At 40.7% G+C, this 19,338-nt stretch overlaps 1 long non-coding RNA gene across 1 annotated transcript in view; it reads right to left on the minus strand.

Annotated features, from left to right (window-relative positions):
* The window catches only part of LOC121080496, a 30,467-nt gene that overhangs the window by 3,997 nt on the left and 7,132 nt on the right, over positions 1-19,338 (minus strand). Inside the window, exon 3 of the long non-coding RNA XR_005825393.1 lies at positions 13,093-13,186. This is a non-coding gene — a long non-coding RNA (uncharacterized LOC121080496). The remainder of the gene's footprint in view (positions 1-13,092; positions 13,187-19,338) is intronic.

Genomic DNA, 19,338 nt, shown 5'->3' on the forward strand with positions numbered 1-19,338 from the left:
TTTCTTTGCAAATTTGAATGGATTATACCTGAAGTATAGTTTGGACATATACTGTATGAAGTACATTGCTTTGACAGCAAATACAAAATTCCTTCTTAACTAAGAATGCTGAATTATTAATAATTTTAGGCACTAAAACCACTTTAAAACCAAATTCTGGAAGAAGAAGAAAAAAAAAATTAGCAAGGTAGGATATTATTTTAGATGACACTAAAAAAAAAAATTGTTGAATAGAAAACCTACCAAAATAATACTGTAGTATTATAGCTAGAATCTGAATTTAGTTAAACTTTTTAAATTTCAGAAAGCCCTTTTAACCAAATAAAACCGCTCCACCTCAGATTAGTTTAGGATGCCACTTCTGTACATAGTATTTTAATAGATATTTGTACAAATGTAAACTAATCTGGTATAACAACAAGGAAAGTAATTAAGGCAGAAATAAACAGTACTGACAAAATAGTCTTTTGTATCAGTAAGTTCTCTTATGGTCTATTTTAAAGCAAATAAACCATGTTCCTAATGCATAAAATAGAGATTTGCAGAAACCATTTAGGGTTTAATCTGAGGTAAGAAAAGTTCTGAATCAGCATTAAAAGTTATAATTCAGTTATTGCGTCATGGGATTTATAAAAAGCATTTTAATTCTCATGATGTTGTCTTGACAGTTCTTGAATGTTGACTGGATGTTTATACTGCTACAATTGTTTGTTACATTCCAGTGTTTCTGCCTCTTGGCGTCCTAAAAGCAGGGCTTCATTTGCTCCTTACAAGCTCAATAAAGTGCTGTTAGTCTGCTAAACTACAGAAATTGCTGCTAAGTCATGTTGTAGATTTTCTACTTGAATATTTTTGTTGTAGGAACCTCAGGAGGTCAGTGTTTACTGGTTTTATATATGCCTTTTTCTTGTTCTGAGTTTCCCTTTTTGAAGGATTTAGAGAGTGAAGAAAAGCTGCTGATCAACCTAAGTTGGTAACAGAAAGGGTATTTAAAATCCTTAGTAAATGCATCTTTTTGGCAGTTCTAAATTGCTGTTAAATTAGAACTTCAATACTACATTTTATTCATTGCACATTCAGGAAACTGCTTTTTTCATTTAGGAAAGAAGATTAGAATGCTTCATTATTTTAAGCAGTGCAAGCAAAAATAATCAATTTTGTAATTTTTTTCCAAAGCTTGATTATTTTCAAAATTGGTGAATATGTATATATTGTAATAAACTAATTCTTATGCTTTAGTTTATTGCTCCTTAAAGCTTGTACTCAAAACATCAGTTTTGGAAGAATGGGTTTAAAATTTATAATAATTATAATTTTTAAAAGTTATGCAGTAGCATAAATTTTGTAACTAACAATATTGATACACTGTTTTTTCTTTTTGAGTTCTTTAGGACTGTTATGTTAGCATCAATCTTAATTACTTGAACTGCATATATTATATAATAGTAAAATGTATTTTTTAAAGTTTCAAGTGGCTTTCCTCAAGCAAAACGCATTGCTACTTAGAAATAATCAAAGACTAGCTTTATCTCAGGTGAATACTCTTGTGCCCTTTTTGTTCAGAACACATGCTTATAAAAATGTGTCTTAATTATATCAGTTTATGTATTTCATATTAGGCAGCTCCTCTGTCTTAAACTTACTCTGAATTAACCTTCTACTGTTGAACAACGATGACTTTTGCTTCACCTATTTTATTCATATTGAATGTATTAACAGATAAAGGTGCAAAAACATTCTTCCCTTGAGGAGAATGCATCCATATTCAAACAACTTAAATATTTTTTGAAAAATGCTTTAAATGTAACATTGTATTGGAAATCTTTTGTTTCGGATTTTTGTCAAGAAGTTGCAAATTAACACTAATTGCTTCAATACTGTCCTTTTCATGAGGATAAATGCATAAAATTTTCTATATAGGGTCTAAAGAGTAACTTTTTATCTTAGATAAAGGTTAAGCTCTACAGTGAAACGACTGCTGTAAATTGCAAAACATCCTGCAGTTATTTCTGATAGATGCTGATGTAATTTGCATGCATATTTGTGATATATTACATAAGTATTTCCAGTATCTCATCTTGAGTAAATAAAGCTTGATCAGTAGCTGTGTATTTCACTCACCTATGTATTCTCCAGAATGACTTGTATCCATCAGTCTACTAAGTATTTTTCTCCAATAGAATTTTTTTTAGTCTGCCATTGACTCTTGCTCTTTGCACTTAATGGTTGGAGCGAGCTAGTTTTAGATAATTAGTTTAAATGGGAAACTCTGAGGTGAATACTCTTGTTGCTTGCCTTGTAGAGTATATTCTGCTAAAATAATGATACGTACTTGAATGTATTTATGTGAGGGAAGTTAAAATGGCTCTACAGTAGATGAATCCCTGTGTGGTATTACAGTATACTTAAGTAAGCCAAATCCATATCTCAAAGAATTCGGTGCTCATAGTATCACTTTTCTGTAAGCTGATTCTACTGTGCTACTTTTGCCTTAGGTATCTAATTCCTTACTTTGGGTGAGCAACAAAACTGAGAAGGCCAGGGTGATTTTTTTGTGAGGATGGTGATTAGAAAATAAAGGATGGGTATAAGCAGGTTTACATGGCTGTTGAAATCTCCATTGTAATACTATCTTTTTTTCATGGGAAGAGATAGGTAGTTATTTATGTCTGACTTACTAATACTAAACACTTCTAAAATTTTTAATTGGATGCTATATATAGAATAGTTTAAAATGAAAGATGACTGATCTTTCTGCTGGCAACTTAGGTTGTATGAGTTTTACTTGGAAGCTTTAAAACTGATGTTTCTGTATCTGCCACAATGTTTGAATGTTTCCTTCAAACATATCCTCCTGCAATGTCTCAAACTGTACTAAATTGAGCAATACTTCTTGTAGTCTGCCCATTTACTAACAGAGCTTCATTTTAAATAGAATATGGTTTTAATTTTTGATAAGCTGCTGAATTTTAAAGAGGTTTTTGGGGCCACCAAGTATTTTGGATCATGCAGAGAATATATATTGTACTGTAGTAATTTTTTATTTACATTTGTATGATGTGATATAATAGATGTGAATGTTAATCACTGTTTAACTATGTTAATAAAGTTGTTTAAATATAGATGTTGCGTTTCAATTTTTAATGAAAGATGAAAATTTCATGTTCAGTTTGTTTTGTCTGACTCAGTAGGGCACTCTTCTGGTTCACACATGTAAGTTCTGGAGTCTCTTGAATAAGGAGGATTTTCATTTTATCTGAACAAAAATGATCTTTGGATAAGTTAAGGTCAATTCAGTTTAGATGTTTTATGCTGCTTGGGGGCAGATAAATGTAGACATAGGAGGTTTACCTGAACTGAAATGAATGTTTGTTGGGTGATACTGATAACTGCTCTACTACTGAGAAATGTTACATTGACTGTATTTTTGTTTGAAACAGCTGATGCTAAGTCTGATGAAATTGGGGGAGGGATCATTCTCATTACTTGTATTTATCAGTAATCTGAATAAAAATAGGAGTAAAATAAATTAAAATTATTCAAGACCTTGAACCAAACCTTGCAGCGGTCTTAGTCTAATTTTATCTAGCTTTTATGGGGTGATAATACAAACTGCTTAAAGATCTGTTCTTCAACTTCTATAACTTCCTGATACAGGAAATATGAAACTAACAGTAGTAGCTCTCTGGAAAAAATCCACCCATGTTAATTTGAATGTTTTATGTTCACTTCCAACTTCCAATACTTAACAGTTGGTCAATAACATATAGACTATCTAGACCAGGGGTCCTCAAACTTTTTAACCAGGGGGCCGGCGCGCAGATGAAGTGGCAGGCAGTCATTTGCGGCTGCTTGGTTTCCCCCCCCCCCAACCCCCGGCGGGGGGGGTCTGTAAATACCAGGGGCCGGATTGAGGACCCTGGGGGGCTGTATCCGGCCCGCGGGCCGTAGTTTGAGGACCCCTGGTCTAGACAATTACATGTGTCTAGCACAGGTAGCTTCTGTATTGTAGTGATTAAATTCAATAAAATATGATGTCATAGCTATTAAGTAAATTCATAATAATTTATAATAGAAAGTAATTGCTGCATTCTTGGCTGAAAGTCTGCTTAACTAAGGACTTAAATTTCTGCCTCTGGAAAGTGAAGACCATGGAATAGCTGTTGACAGCACTGTAGGTGTGTAGAGACCAAATTGATTAGACAATAGATCAATTCCTGTTGGCTATAAGACATGAGTACACCAGTAACTGGGGGGGTAGTTTTGGTTTTGTCTTTCAAATAGCCCTTCCCACTCCTATTCTGTTGTGGGGTACTTGTGATAGAGCATGCTGCTGTCAGTGGGAGACAAACAAAACTGACTCTATTGACTCAGTCTGATCTTAAGCTATGGCTTCTAATTTTGAGTCTGAGGTTAATTACTACTTGTATATACAAACAAGATGAGTAGAGTAACTACTAACATCTTAAGTGAAATAAATGTTATGACTAAGTTTGCACTGTTGCAATCTGACCACAAAGGATTGTCCTTTCAACGTGTTATGCTATTACTTTTTCTTGCAAAACTTTGTGGGTGGCTTTTTATCTCATTTAAAGATATACTTGAATGAAAAATAAAGTATGTCAATAGGAATATTGTAAGCACATCATAGTTTCTTATGTATGTTAAATACCTAAAGAAAAGATGGTAGCTTTTGTTATCTCAGAATGACTCAATGAAACATACTGATTATATAAAGTATTAATGTGAAATGCACTTCTTTCAGAGGCATTTGCCCTTGTTTTGCGTAAAATGAGCAATATGTACCATTAAAACCTCCCGAAAATCACCCAAATATTAATCTGATTAATGACAGGCTTAAAATGAAGCATTTTCCTAATAATTAGTCTAAGGAAAACATGCAATTATGCTACATATTTATTAATGCATATATGGTATAAGTGATGGCATATAAGGAATTACTTTTGAATCATACATTTTTTCAGGGTTTTTTATGACTTTTTTTTTGTCAGACTTTCATTTGAATCATAGAAGTAAAAAATAAGGTATTTAATTTTGTGTCTTCTGGTATAAATAATTTTTGTCAAATCTTAATTTACATTTAAAATATGAAAATAAAACTCTCAAAGTGTTACACTGACAGTCTTACTCATTTTTCCTTTTCTTATTGCCCCTTGGTAAAATGGATAGTCATGTTTCCTCTATTAAACATATGGGGGAAATTCGCCTTCCCCTGGATTTACAGCATGCAGGTTAATTTGGATGTATAATTACTGCAGTATTATTATCACAGATAACAATATTTTTTAATTGTCCGTTATTTCTCTCTGTTCCCTCAGTGCTTAATACAAATGCCAAATAGTATTTTGTTTCTCTGATAAAGTACTGAACACAATGAGAAGCAATGTAATTTGTCAGGTCTTTTACCTTGAAATGATTATCAAGAAATGCCCTATGTGTAGGACATGTTTATTTTGCAATTTTCTCAAGTGTGGAGGGTTGACCTTGGCTGGATGTCAGGTGCCTGCCAAGCTGCTCTATCACTCCCCTTCTCAGCAGAATAGGAGGGGAGAAAATAAGATGGAAAAAAACCCCTTGTAAGTCAAGATAAAGGCTGTTTAATGAAGCAATAGCAAAAAGTCACACATGTAGAAGTGAAGGAAAACAAAAGATGTTATTCTCTACTTCCCATCAACAGGTGATGTTCATCCACTTCCCAGGAAGCAGGGCTTCAGTGCATGGAGTGGTTGCTCTGGAAGACAAACACTGTGAATAACAAATGCCCTCCCTTCTTCCTTTCTCTTAGCTTTTAATGCTGAGCAGACATCATATGGTATGGAATATCCCATTGGTCACTTTGGGTCAGCTGTTCTGGTTATGTCTCCTCCCAAGATCTTGCCCACCCCCAGCCTACTGGTGACATGGGGGGAAGGTTGGAGAGACAGCCTGGATGCTGTGGGAGCGATGCTCAGCAGTAGCCAAAGCACTTGTGTGTTATCACCACCTTTCTAGCTACCAATGCAAGCACAGCACTGTGAGGGCTATGATGGGTCTCAGCCAGGCCCAATACAATCTCCACCCCTTATTCCATAGCATTTGCATCATGCTTAGGTCCCACATAACTTAATACATAGACATGTATATCTTCTAACCATTCCACTGTATTTAGTTCTCATTACTGAAATTCCTTCTTCCCAACATTTGCAACTTATAATACATATCTAAACCATCTTTATACCCAACATACAGATTTATACATTCTCATTAACTGCTATCCCTTGTCCTTTAACAGATATTACTCTTCCAATCCATGAGCTTCCTCTACTCCTTCAGATGTTCACAAGAGGCTATGACTTGGGCCCCATCTGTCAAGATGGGTATTCGGGACAGGAGAAGCAGCATGTTTGATTATTGGGCACCAGCACCAGCTTGATTTGGATTATCACTGTACTCATCTGGTTCCTTGTGAATCTCACTCTTTGTCAGTGAAGCCACTCCTGTTACATTACTTCCTACAACATATAATTCACATCACAGATTATTTTCCCCCCCCAAGGTTAAATCTCCTTGAGACACACACCAGGTCTCTCCATCCTTCCGCATTACCCACCAAGTACACCCAGGTCCTTGAGTGAAAACAATCCCATGAATGGGTTTGCCTTTTTCCCATTGGAGGAGCAATCCACACTGCCTTCCCCAAACACTTCCCTATGTGCACTATGGGGACCTTATCTCCCCCCACAGTATGTAGGGGTTTTGTTTGGGCGGGACCAAGATGGTTAGCAAATCCTCTGGTGTTGACCAGCCAAGTGGCTGCTGCAAATTTTGTATCCCAATGCTTCCATGCTCCACTGCCCAATGCTCTCAAGAGTCTTTATAAGCCCATTATATCTCTCAGTCTTTCCAGAGGCTTGTGGGTAATAGGGGATGTGATAGACCCACTCAATGCCGTATTTCTTTGTCCAGGAGTTTATGAGGTTATTTTGGAAATTAGTCCCATTGTCGGATTCAACCATTTTGGGGTACGATGTTGCCACAAAATTTGTCTTTCAGGACCTAAGATGGTATTTCAGGCAGTGGCATGGTTTACAGGGCATGTTTCTAGCTACCCAGTAGTTGCTTTCACCATGATGAGTATGTAGCACTTGCCTTGGTGTGTTCGTGGCACTGGTCCAATATAGTCAATTTGCCAGGCCTCGCCATGTCGAAAACCCAGCCACCGCCCTCTATTCCAGGGAGATTTTACTTGTGTAGCTCGCTTGATTGCAGTATGTTTCACATTCATGAGTGACCTGTGTGATGGCCTACTGTTCCGGCCCAGGACAGCCCAAGCCGGGGAGATTCGATGTTACACCCGGAGTGAGATGAAGACACAAATGAGGTCAAATGCTGCCAATTGTGAATGCTTATTGGAGCAGAGTGTTGATAAGAAAAGAGCGATAGGAAAAGGAATAAGGGATAGAAAAGAAGGAAACCTAGTAAGCAGTTGGGATGGAGTTGGAAGAGATAGTCACCACCATGGATCCAGCGGCATCCCATTGGTCTGTAGTTTCCTACAAGTGGTGGGGGTCTCCAGATCGTGCCCCTTACTGTTCGATGGTGCAGTCTTTTATAGAGTATTTGGGGAGCCCATTTCCCTGAAAATGGCACGTACCGCACATCCGCGCATGCTCCCTGTCTCGGCACGTTGGTTCCAAGGGGCATACGCAATGGCTGCCTAGTCCTTTGCCATGGACTGCGCATGCCTCAGCATGCTGAGGTGGTTGTTTGTGTCTGGACGTGTCCCCCAAAACAATGTGGCTGTTCCTTGACCCCAGCTGATGTCTAGTTTTAGGTGGCTGTTTGCTTGCTCCTTGTCTGGTTTGCAACTGCCAAGTTCCCACCAGGCAGCTTTGCACCAAGCTCAGCAGGGAAGCAAACAAGCTCACAATATGGTCTCCCACACCTCCATGGTCAGGTCCACCCCTTGATCATGAGCCCATCTGTATGTTGCATCTCTCCATAGACATCCTGATATTTCATGGGCCCATCGAGCTACAAATAGCTCACCCTTATTTTACTGAAATCTCGGAATGAAGAACTTATCGACACCAGTATGATGTAGATAAGCAGACACTTCTTTATTAATGGCTGGGTGCGTGAGTGAGTCCTCTCACGATCAACGCACACCAAGACTCAAAATCAGACACCATATATAGAACTTATTCATACATATTCTTTAAGTATTCATGCATAACCATGATATTTCCCGTAAATCATTAACATATTCTCCTCCTATATCCGATTCTGCGCAGTAGAGCTTAGAAAAGTCCAAAAATGGGTCTGGGGTACGATTTGGGTAGGTGGTATATGAGTCGGTGGTCGCGATCTCCCCCTGCCGGAATTACCTTTTACTAAAGTTCACGGTTTCTTGGCAGGTAACCACAAGCTGTTCCAGTCGACTCTCCCCAGTTTCCATTAATCTTATATTCTGACATTTCAATACACTTCTACATACAGAAGACTAGTCAATTACAAAGAAACCTTTCAAACCCTAAATTTATTACCTAAGTTTTAACAATGATTCTAGCCCATTCTTCTGGCCTTGGTACGGGATGTACAGAGGATCTCATAACAGCTTTTACTATATAACTATAAATTTCATTAAAATATATTTCTTATCCTTCTATATTTCTATTTTATAAAATGATTTTATAAAATCAAATAATCAATCCAATAAAGTCAATCAATCTTAACTTATTAGCAAATCTGTAACATTTCCCCCCTTTGAAAGTGTTGAAAATCATTTTTCAGTACTTTCACATTATTTATATATCATTTGTTTCAACATATTTTGGTGGTGGACTATGTCTTGATGGAATAGTTGGTACTTCTCTCATACGATTGACTGAAATTCTATTGGTAAACTGTTTCTTCAAACATGCATATACTAGCATGATCATCAAAAAGACAATTAATAACAGAAACAATGTTTTAATTATGGATTGTATCCAAGAGCTCAAATTCCATTCTAGTTTTTTAAAAATTTTCCCAAGCCAATCTTCTGGCATACCTTTTAAAATTGTTTCAGTTTCTTTTTCAATTTTTCCTAATAGGTCTAGATCATGTTCCACATCTTGAGTGGCATTTGGAATGTGGATACAACAGTGGTCCATTCTATCCTTGAGATATCCACATACCCCATGTTCTTTAAGTAGGAGCATATCTAATGCCATACTATTTTGTAAAGTCATCCTGGAAGTCACCTGTAATGTATGTTCAATTCCTTAAACCTCTTTTTGGTGACATTTGTTAGTTTTTTACTTGACCTGTTAACTGATAAAGCCATTCTCTATTTCTATATGATGCTATAGGATTCAGAAGTGATTCGAGTGCCCAGCCAGTTTTCACTCCTGTTGAGGGTTCATTCCAAGTATCATCATTTGTCTCAGATCTCTTTGCTCGTTTCAATTTTAAATTCTCTAGGGATCTTCTAAATGGTGATTTCTTCCAAACTGGACACAATGTTGGCATGCCTAAAGTAATTTGTTTCACCTTACCATCTAATGGTAAATGTGTTGTCCAGGTTCCATCACTTAATGCCCAAACTAAATGTCCTGGACTTCGAATAATAGATTTTCTGCAATTAACAAAGTTCCTTTCCTAACTGTAAAAGTGCTGGTCAGATTGAGAGAATTCTTAAGACCTCGACAGAAACAACCATATTTCAAAGCAGTGGCCAAAAGAAGAATTCTTTGAATTACTAAGTCTGCATTGCTGCATTCACACACTTTTTCACATTTCCACCATGGCACTATTTTATTTTCCTTCTCTCCCAATGAAGTTGCTTTATCATTAACTGAGGGTAACACTGCAAAAACTTTTCCATCCCAGGTAAAACACCAAGGAGTTCTGGCCATGTACTGAAATTGAAAAAAAATATCACCATGGACCATATAGAGCCCCATAGTTCTACTAATTGCATTCTTTGGCCAGTTTTGTTACACTTCCATTCCATGATACTTTTGCTTACATTGGTTTTAAGTTGTTCATCATAAGAACACCATCCTAACTGGGCATTTGGACCCCCAGGAAGAAGAACTCGAGCTATGGCACTAGGTCGGGATCCTTTTATAACATCATAATTAAATAGTTTTTTACAATCTGTTTCTTTACCTGGCGACTTCCACTGTTTTCTAATAACCTTTACTTGTTCATACTATTGAGTCACTGGATTTTGTTCACAATAGGTGGTTTCATTTTTATGTTCCAGATTGGTCAGATTCATAGTTAAAATTCCCCATGGAATAGATTCACCTACTGCCCTCGATATTGGCAAACAAACAGTGATCTGCGTGACATTTTGTAAATTGGCAAATCCTTTAATCAATCCTACCATCAAATTTTCCTCAGCCATTTGTTTGGGAATGTCAATCACTTGTTCTGTTTCTACTTGTCTTTTGTTCCTGTCCACCAAGCCAGCCCATGATCCCACCAACACTACCGACCAAAATAAAATCCAATATAAAAATTAGACATGTTTCGTTGTCAATTTTAAAGTCTCTGGGTCACGATTGACAATCTTCCATGGAGTAGGTGCTTTCTTCACTCGAGTATAATGTATCCAAGCATCTGATTCTGCTATCTTGATAGATGTAAAAGTGGTCAACAGTATCTGGAAAGGTCCTCTCCAGCGCTCCTGCAAAGGTTCAGAGGTCCAGGTCTTCACATAGACATAGTCTCCTGGTTGGAAATCATGCACTGAATTTTCCTGGAATAAAGGTCTATTCCAAATTACTACACTCCAAATTGCAGCCAAAGTTTTCCTTAGAGAAAGCAAATAGTTATACACATCTTGTTTTCCTTTTACATGTATGTTTAGATTTGGTTCTGGAGACTCATATGTTTTTCCATATAATAATTCATAAGGACTGACTGAGGTTCCATTCTTTGGCTGTACCCTGATTTATAATAATGCCAATGGAAGTGCCTGAGGCCACTTTAGACTGGTTTCTTGACAAATTTTACTTATTTGTCTTTTAAAAGTTTGATTCATCCTTTCCACTTTCCCACTAGATTGTGGTCTCCAACATGCATGTAAATCCCAATTAATACCCAATGCTTTGCTAACACTTTGTACTACTTCAGCCACAAAGTGTGGACCTCTGTCAGAGGAAATTCCAATAGGAACTCCAAATCTTGGAATTATTTCTTGTAATAACCACTTCACTTCTTTTGCTTGTGTGGTGCTGCAGGAGCGGGCTGGAAACTAGGACCATGCGCGGCAATCAGTTAGCTGAGGGGAATGTGCTCGAGCTTGTCTAGACAACAATTAACATGATGAGGCGTGTTTACAGAGCACAGGGGAGTGGGAGATGGATGGCGCCAAGGAAAGGTAACACCTTGTTGTTAATTGATGGTAGTTAACCACCAATCAGGGATTGCCTAGTATGCAAGGCTTAGCTTCAAGAACCAATTAGTTTAAAACGCGCAGCTTCTGAAAGTGTATAAAAACTCGTGCTTCTGTACAATAAATTGACATTTGCTTGCATCAAGCTGCGTCCTGTCTCTTCATTCGCCGCATGGTGCGACAGGGAAGGGCTTCTGGCCATCCTGTAAAAGTATCAACCCTTACCAGGATGTACCTGTACCCATTTTGTCTAGGTAATTCTAAAAAATCTACTTGCTAATAATCTCCAGGTTCTGCACTGGATTTCAATCTACCCATTTGAACATTTTCCTTAATTACTGGGTTATTTTTCAAACATAGTTCACGTTTTGCAGTTACCATTTTAGCTATTCCCCAACATTTTAACTGATACTACTTGTTTTCGTAAAAAAGTTACAAAGGCTTCTGCCCCCCAGTGACATTCCTGATGTCTTGTTTGAATTATCTCTCTCATCAAAAGTGGTGGAATTACTACTTGTCCGTTAGGAGTTATCCACCACCCAGCTAGGTTTTTCTTAGCATTTAATAACTGACCCAATTTGTCATCTTCTTCTGAATATTTGGTTTTTCTAGCCCTAAGCAGCATGTTAAGTTTTCAGCTATTTGCCTAGAATTATCAGAATATTTTTTTCTTTTTCTTTTTTTTTTTTACACACAATTCATAACTCTAAATTTGAACATGTAATGACATACGGAATTAAACTCTATAACCCAAAAGTTTAAAAGTAGGTATGTTTATTGCACGCAGATGCACGGAGGATCGCTCCTCCACAAGCCTGCATGCCCGAAGTGATGAACCATCTCACATTTATACAATAAAATAAATGAATATTCAATTAATGCCTATACATATTCGGTACCTAAACCCCCTTACTCTTCCTTCGTATGTTAATTAGCTTATCAGTCTGGAATGTGGTGGTCTTGCAGGTTTGTAGGTGATTCATGTCCTTGTGACCATCTGATCTTCTCCAGCAAGAAGACTTAGCACTCCCTCCCTCTAGATAACATTAGAATGTCTCTCATCCTTTTCTCATCCTTTTTATAAATAGCCCCTTTGTTAGAGGAAGAAGGGTAGCCATGCCAAAACGGCACAAAGTAACTTCTCAGAGATGAATATTGTCTTTAAGCAGCAAAGGTATTTATTTCATGCAACGTTGGAGAGCTAGCCGATTCGCACTGGACAAACTAGCTCCAAAGTTTTCAGTGAAAATTTAGGTATTTTATATAGTTTTCGTGAGAGGTTACACAACATCTTTACATGCATACTCATTTGATTTTGACACCTAATCATTCCATTCAAAATAGGTGGGATCTAGGTGGAGTAGACTTTTCAATTTACTTTGTTCAATGATTTCCTGACTTGATGGTCTCCTTATCTCCTTCAGGTTCGCACCTTATCTTTTCTAATTATTCAGAGTACATTCCTTTCTCAACACAGAGCATCACCCAGAGCACTGTACCAAACCCATCCTGACTAATCTTTTTATTTTAAGACCTTGTTCTGTTTCATTCTGTACCAACAACTTCTGAAATGGCTCGAACCTACACGATATACCTTTGGAGCCATGTTTTCTAACTGGGCAGCGATGTCCTCCCACAGTGCAGCAGCCCAGATGGGTTTACCCCTGCGCTGCCAATTGGTCTTCTTCCACTGTTGTAGCCACCCCCATAGGATATTAGCAGCCATCCAGGAGTCAGTATAGAGATAGAGTACTGGCCTCCTTTCTCGTTCAGCAATCTCTAGGGCTAGTTGGATGGCTTTCACTTCCGCAAACTGACTTGACTCCCCTTCTCCTTCAGTGGCCTTGACGTGCGGAATTAGACTCTATAACTCGAAAGTTATAAAGTAGGTATGTTTATTGCACGCAGATGCATGGGGGATCGCTCCTCCACAAGCGTGCATGCCCCAAGTGACGAACCACCTCACATTTATACAATAAAACAAATGAATATTCAATTAATGCCTATACATATTCGTTACCTAAACCCCGCTTCGTATGTTAATTAGCTTATCAGTCCTTTGCCTGGAATGTGGTGGTCTTGCAGGTTTGTAGGTGATTCATGTTCTTGTGACCATCCGATCTTCTCCAGCAAGGAGACTTATCACTCCCTCCCTCTAGATAGCATTTGAATGTCTCTCATCCTTTTCTCATTCTCTTTTAAATAGCCCCTTTGTTAGAGGAAGAGGGGCAGGCGTCTCCCTGTCTCCCCTTTGTTAGAGGAAGAAGGGCAGGGTCTCCTCAAAAACTGTAGTTGTCTCCTCAGAGCTGTGTGCCTATGTGACCAGACACCGCACCCATGACCAGTCACCATACCCGCATTCCTGAGTAGACATATACAATCACAGTCGATGTCCATTGTCCCCATTTCACACTATTTCTCCATATCACTCATATGCTGCTAGTATGTCTTTTTCAGTTGGAGTATAGTGGCGTTCTGATCCTCAAAACCCCGGCTCCAAACGCATAGTGGTCAACCTCGAGTTTCTCCTGATGTTTTCTGCCAGAGTCTCCAGGAGCAACCATGCTCCCCAGCTGCCGTCTAGAGTACATTTTGCACAGCTGGTCCTGTCTGGACAGGCCCAAGGGCTACTGCATAAGCTATCTCCTGTTTGATCTGCTCAAAGGCTTGTTGTTGCTCAGGGCCCCACTCAAAATAGTTCTTCTTTCGGGTTACTCGATAGAGAGGGCTCACAAGCTGGCTATAACCTGGAATATGCGTTCTCCAGAATCCCACCAGGCCTAGGAGAGCCTGTGTTTCCTTCTTGTTAGCTGGTGGAGACATAGTTGCTATCTTGTTGACCACATCTATAGGCACATGACAGCGTCCATCCTGCCATTTCATTCCCAAGAACTGTATCTCCTGTGCAGGTCCCTTGACCTTGCTTCTTTTTTATGATAAAACCAGCTTTCAGAAGAATATGAATTACTCTTTTTCCTTTCTCAAATACTTCTTCTGCCTTGTTGCCCCACACAATGATATTATCAATGTATTGGAGATGTTCAGGGGCATCACCCTTTTCCAGTGCAGTTTGGATTAGTCCATGAGAAATGGTCAGGCTGTGCTTCCACCCCCAGGGCAGTCGATTCCAGGTGTATTGGACACCCCTCCATGTGAAAGCAAACTGTGGCCTGCACTCTGCTGCCAAAGGGATTGAGAAAAACGCGCTGGCAATGTCAATTGTAGTATACCACTTGGGGAGTTCTAGCATGTCCGGTACAGCAACACTTAGTGGTGGTGTGACTTTGTTCAGGCCACGATAGTCTACCGTTAGCCTCCACCCTCTGTCAGGCTTTTGCACTGGCCATATGGGGCTATTAAAAGGCGAGTGGGTCTTGCTGATCACTCCTTCACTCTCCGGTTGATGAATCAGCTCATGGATGGGACACAGGGAGTCTTGGCTGGTGTGATATTGCCGCTGCCGGTACACTGTCCTGGTAGTAATCGGCACCTGCCTTTCTTCAACTTGCAGCAAGCCCAAAACAAAGGGATCTTCCGAGAGCCCAGGCACAATAGATAGATAGCTGTTTGATCTTCTCTGTGTTCATAGTGGCTACAACAAAAGCCCATCGGTACTCCTTTGGGTCCTTGAAATACCCTCTCCTGAGGTAGTCTATTCCAAGGATACAAGGGGCCTCTGGGCTGGTCACAATGGAGTGCCTTTGCTACTTGTCCCTTGTTAAGATCACCTCAGCCTCCAATATAGACAGTTATTGGCATCCCCCTGTCACTCCAGAGATCCAGATGGGTTCTGTGCCCCTATACCCTGATGGCACCAGCGTACACTGTGCACCAGCGTCTACCAAAGCCTTATACTTCTGTGGGTCTGATGTGCCAGGCCATCGAATCCACACAGTCCAGTATACCTGGTCATCCCTTTCCTCCTCCTGGCTGAAGGCAGGGACCCTCTATTCCTCTCCTTGGCCAGAGTATTCACTGTCTGACCCTTGCAGTGCAGACCAGAAGTCCCCTCACCAGGATCAAGGGAGGTGATTTCAGTTGTTCTATGTTTGGGAGAGTGTTGATTGCCTTCTTGTGTCTCTACAGCAACTATGCTGACAGCCTTCTTGGGTGGCCCCTTCTTAACAGCTGCCTTCCCTCTCAGTTTGCATACATGGGCTTCCAGCTTAAAGGTGGGTTCACCATCTCACACCCTCGTGTCCTCCCCCTGGTCATGCAGGAAGAACCAGTGCACCACACGGCATGCACCTGGGGCTCTCTTTCCCTCTGGCCAGGGCAGGAGAGGACTGACTCCTTGGGGTACCCCTGACAGGCGAGGTGCTGGCCTGTGGGGATGAGATTTTCTTGAAATTTTTGGATCCAGGAGGAGGATCGCTCCACAGTTGGTGTATCCATATCTGGGCAGGACATTGTTGCCAAGCTGTTAGAATATGATGCTGGGGCATTTTGGAGCACCTTCCTCCACATGGCCCGTATGCACAGGACATCATGTGGATCTATGGAGACCTCATTGTTATCTAGGTCACCATAGATGACTTCCAGCACCACTAATTCTCTCAGGTTCTGGATGCCTTTGTCTGTGGTAGTCCACTTCCCTTGGCAGTTTGCAAGATCTTCCTTGAATGGATAACTTGCCCTCACACTTGAGAGGAGCTTTCTCCAGAGACTGCAGATTGCTACCCCTTTTCCAATTCCTTTCTCAATTCGCAGAATCATTTAGGTTGGAAAAGACCTTTGAGATCATCAAGTCCAACCATTAACCCAGGACTGCCACGTCCAGCACTAAAGCATGTCACTAAGCACTGCATCTACATGATTTTTGAATACTTCCAGGGATGGTGATTCTACCACCTCTCTGGGAAGCCTGTTCCAATGCTTCAACACTCTTTCAGTGAATAATTTTTTTCCTAATATCCAATCTAAACCTCCCCTGGTGTAACCTGAGGCTGTTTCCTCTTGTTCTATTGCTTGTTATCTGGGAGAAGAGACCTACCCTCACCTGCCTACAACCTCCTTTCAGGTAGTTGTTGAGAGCAATAAGGTCCCCCCTGAGCCTCCTTTCCTCTCCAGAGTAAACAACCCCAGTTCCCTCAGCTGTTCCTCATAAGACTTGTTCTCTAGACCCTTCACCAGCATTGTTGCCCTTCTCTGAACACTCTTCTATGTCCTCTTGAAACGAGTGGCCCAAAACTGAACACAGTATTTGGGGTGCAGCCTCACCAATGCCAAGTATAGTGGGACAATCACTTCCCTAGTCCTGCTGGCCACACTGTTTCAGATACAATTCCCCCAGTGTCTAGTGAGAGATCCCAGATGTTGGGCTTCTTTACCTTCCAATTGCTGACTGTTGGCCCTGCTATCCCAGCATTGGAGCAGCCAGGCAGCAATATGCTCACCTGGCTTGTGGCTGTGATCTTTCTGCATTTCTCAAAGTTCTTTTGATGTCAGGGACTGGGTAGTTTCCACCTCCTGTGTGGTTTCTCTCACTTCTTCCTCCTGTTTCTTTGCTGAAAGTTTGGCTTCCCCATCAAACCCTTCTTTTTCCTATTCCTCACTTTCTAATTGATGATATGGACCCACTGTTCTCCTTGTCCATATTATCTTTTTCACTACTTGGGGCACTTACTGTAGTTGGTGTTTGGTTCGCTATCTCAGCCATGGCATCCTCAGATGTGGTTTGGGTCCCTGTTTCAACTATCATGTCCTTATATGTAGCTTGTATCCCAGTCTCAATCAGGGCTTTCTCCGAGGTGCTTTGGGTCCCTGTCTTAATGTATTGGGTTTCCCTGGCAAGGTTTTTGGTAGTGCAGATGCTTCAGGGTTGACTTCTGTGAGAAGATGCCAGAAGCTGCCCCCATGTCAGACAGAGCCAGTTCCAGCCAGCTCCAAGATGGACCTGCTGCTGGCCAAAGCTGAGCCCATCAGCGACACTGGTAGTGCCTCCGGGATAACATATTTAAGAAGGGGTTGAAACTGCTGCACAACAGCAGCGGGGAGAGAGGCGTGAGAATATGTGAGAGAAACAACTCTGCAGACACCAAGGTCAGGGAAGAAGGAGGGGGAGGAGGTGCTCCAGGCACTGGAGCAGAGATTCCCCTTCAGGCCATGGTGAAGACTATGGTGAGGCAGGCTGTGCCCCTGCAGCCCACGGAGGTCCATGGTGGAGCAGATATTCACCTGCAGCCTGTGGAGGACCCCAGGCCGGAGCAGGGGGAAGTGCCCTGAAGGAAGTTTTGACTCTGTGGAGACCCCATGCTGGGACAAGCTGCTGGCAGGACTTGTGACCCTGCGGGGACCCACACTGGAGCAGTCCATTCCAGAAGGACTGCACCCTGTGGGAAGGACCTACACTGAAGGAGTTCACAAAGAACTGCAGTGTGTGGGAAGCACCCACGTTAGAGAAGTTTGTGGAGAACTGTCTCCTGTGTGTGGAAGCCCATGCTGGAGCAGAGGAAGAGTGTGAGGAGGAAGGAGGGGCAGAGACAACATGTGATGAACTGACTGTAACCCCCATTCCCCGTCCCCCTGCACCACTCTGGGGAGGAGGTAGAGAAATTGGGAGTGAATTTGAGCCTGGGAAGAAGGGAGGGGTGGGGGGAAGGTATTTTAAGATCTGGTCTTATTTCTCATTATCCTACTCTGTTGTTAATTGGCAATAAATTAAATTTTCCCCTGAATCAAGTCTGTTTTGCCTGTGATGGTAATTGCTGAGTGATCTTCCTGTCCTTATCTCGACACATGAACCTTTTGTCATATTTTCTATCCCCTGTCCAGTTGAGGAGGGGAAGTGAAAGAGTGGCTGTGTGGACACTTGGCAGCCAGCCAAGGTTAAACCACCACATGGTTGTTCAGTCTGGAGAAGAGAAGGCTCTGGTGAAACCTTATTGCAGGCTTTCAATACTTAAAGGGGCCTTATGAGAAAGACTGAGAGAGACTTTTTACAAGGGCATGTAGTGACAGGACAAGGGGCAACATTTTTAAACTGAAAAAGGGCAGGTTTAGATTGGATATAAGGAAAAAATTCTTTACAGTGAAGTTGGTGAGACACTGGAGTGTGTTGCCCAGAGAAGCTGTGGATGCCCCAGCCCTGGAAGTGTTCAAGGCCAGGTTGGACAGGGCTTTGAGCAACCTGGTCTAGCAGAAGGTGTCCCTGCCCAGGGCAAGGAGGTTAGACTAGATGATCTTTAAATGTCCCTTCTAACTCAAAACATTCTAATATTCTATGATTCTGAGTTGCATGGCCAGCTGTTCCTGTATATTCATTCATGGTTTTGGGTACCCCAACAAGTTGCAGCAGCAATCTCTACTTGTGCTGCAATCATATATCTTTGACTAAGCACTAGATACATTTTATTAAACAATGAAAACTAAGCATTCTCTCCAATTCCTAAAGCTTACAGATCTTTTAGAAAAACACAGCCTTGAGACAAACTCAGATTTAATAACTTTGCTTATGGTTCCCTTGTGCATCTCCTACTCCCAGGCATGCACAGTCCTCTCTTGGGTACTCTCCTCATTCAGATGATCCTCTCCGTCTGCCTTTTATGCATGCACATACTTCCCCCCCATGATTTCACAGTGACCAAAATCACTAGACACTGTCTTCTATAAAGAGAGCTGCTTCCCCAGCCTCTTGTGTAAGATAGCACTGCAATGTTGCTCTGTTACATCAGCTCTAGTACTGTGCCAGGCTACTTCCAATATTTTAAAGCTTATTTTTAATTTCTTTTAAAGGTCATTTTCTAATCCTCGTTGTTGCAGAGGAAAACCTGAAAACATGACTGGGCTGAACACCAGATGTTTATACACTTAACAAATCCATCATCTATTATTGCAATACTAATTTGATGATTTTCATGGGACCTGTGTAGTGATCTTGCAAATATTAACACTTCAGTACTATGCCTAGATCTCATTGTGCAGAAAGATCTATATATACACATTTAAAA

The sequence above is a fragment of the Falco naumanni genome, chromosome W, assembly GCF_017639655.2.
Source record: "Falco naumanni isolate bFalNau1 chromosome W, bFalNau1.pat, whole genome shotgun sequence".
In the NCBI taxonomy this organism is placed as follows: Eukaryota; Metazoa; Chordata; class Aves; order Falconiformes; family Falconidae; genus Falco; species Falco naumanni.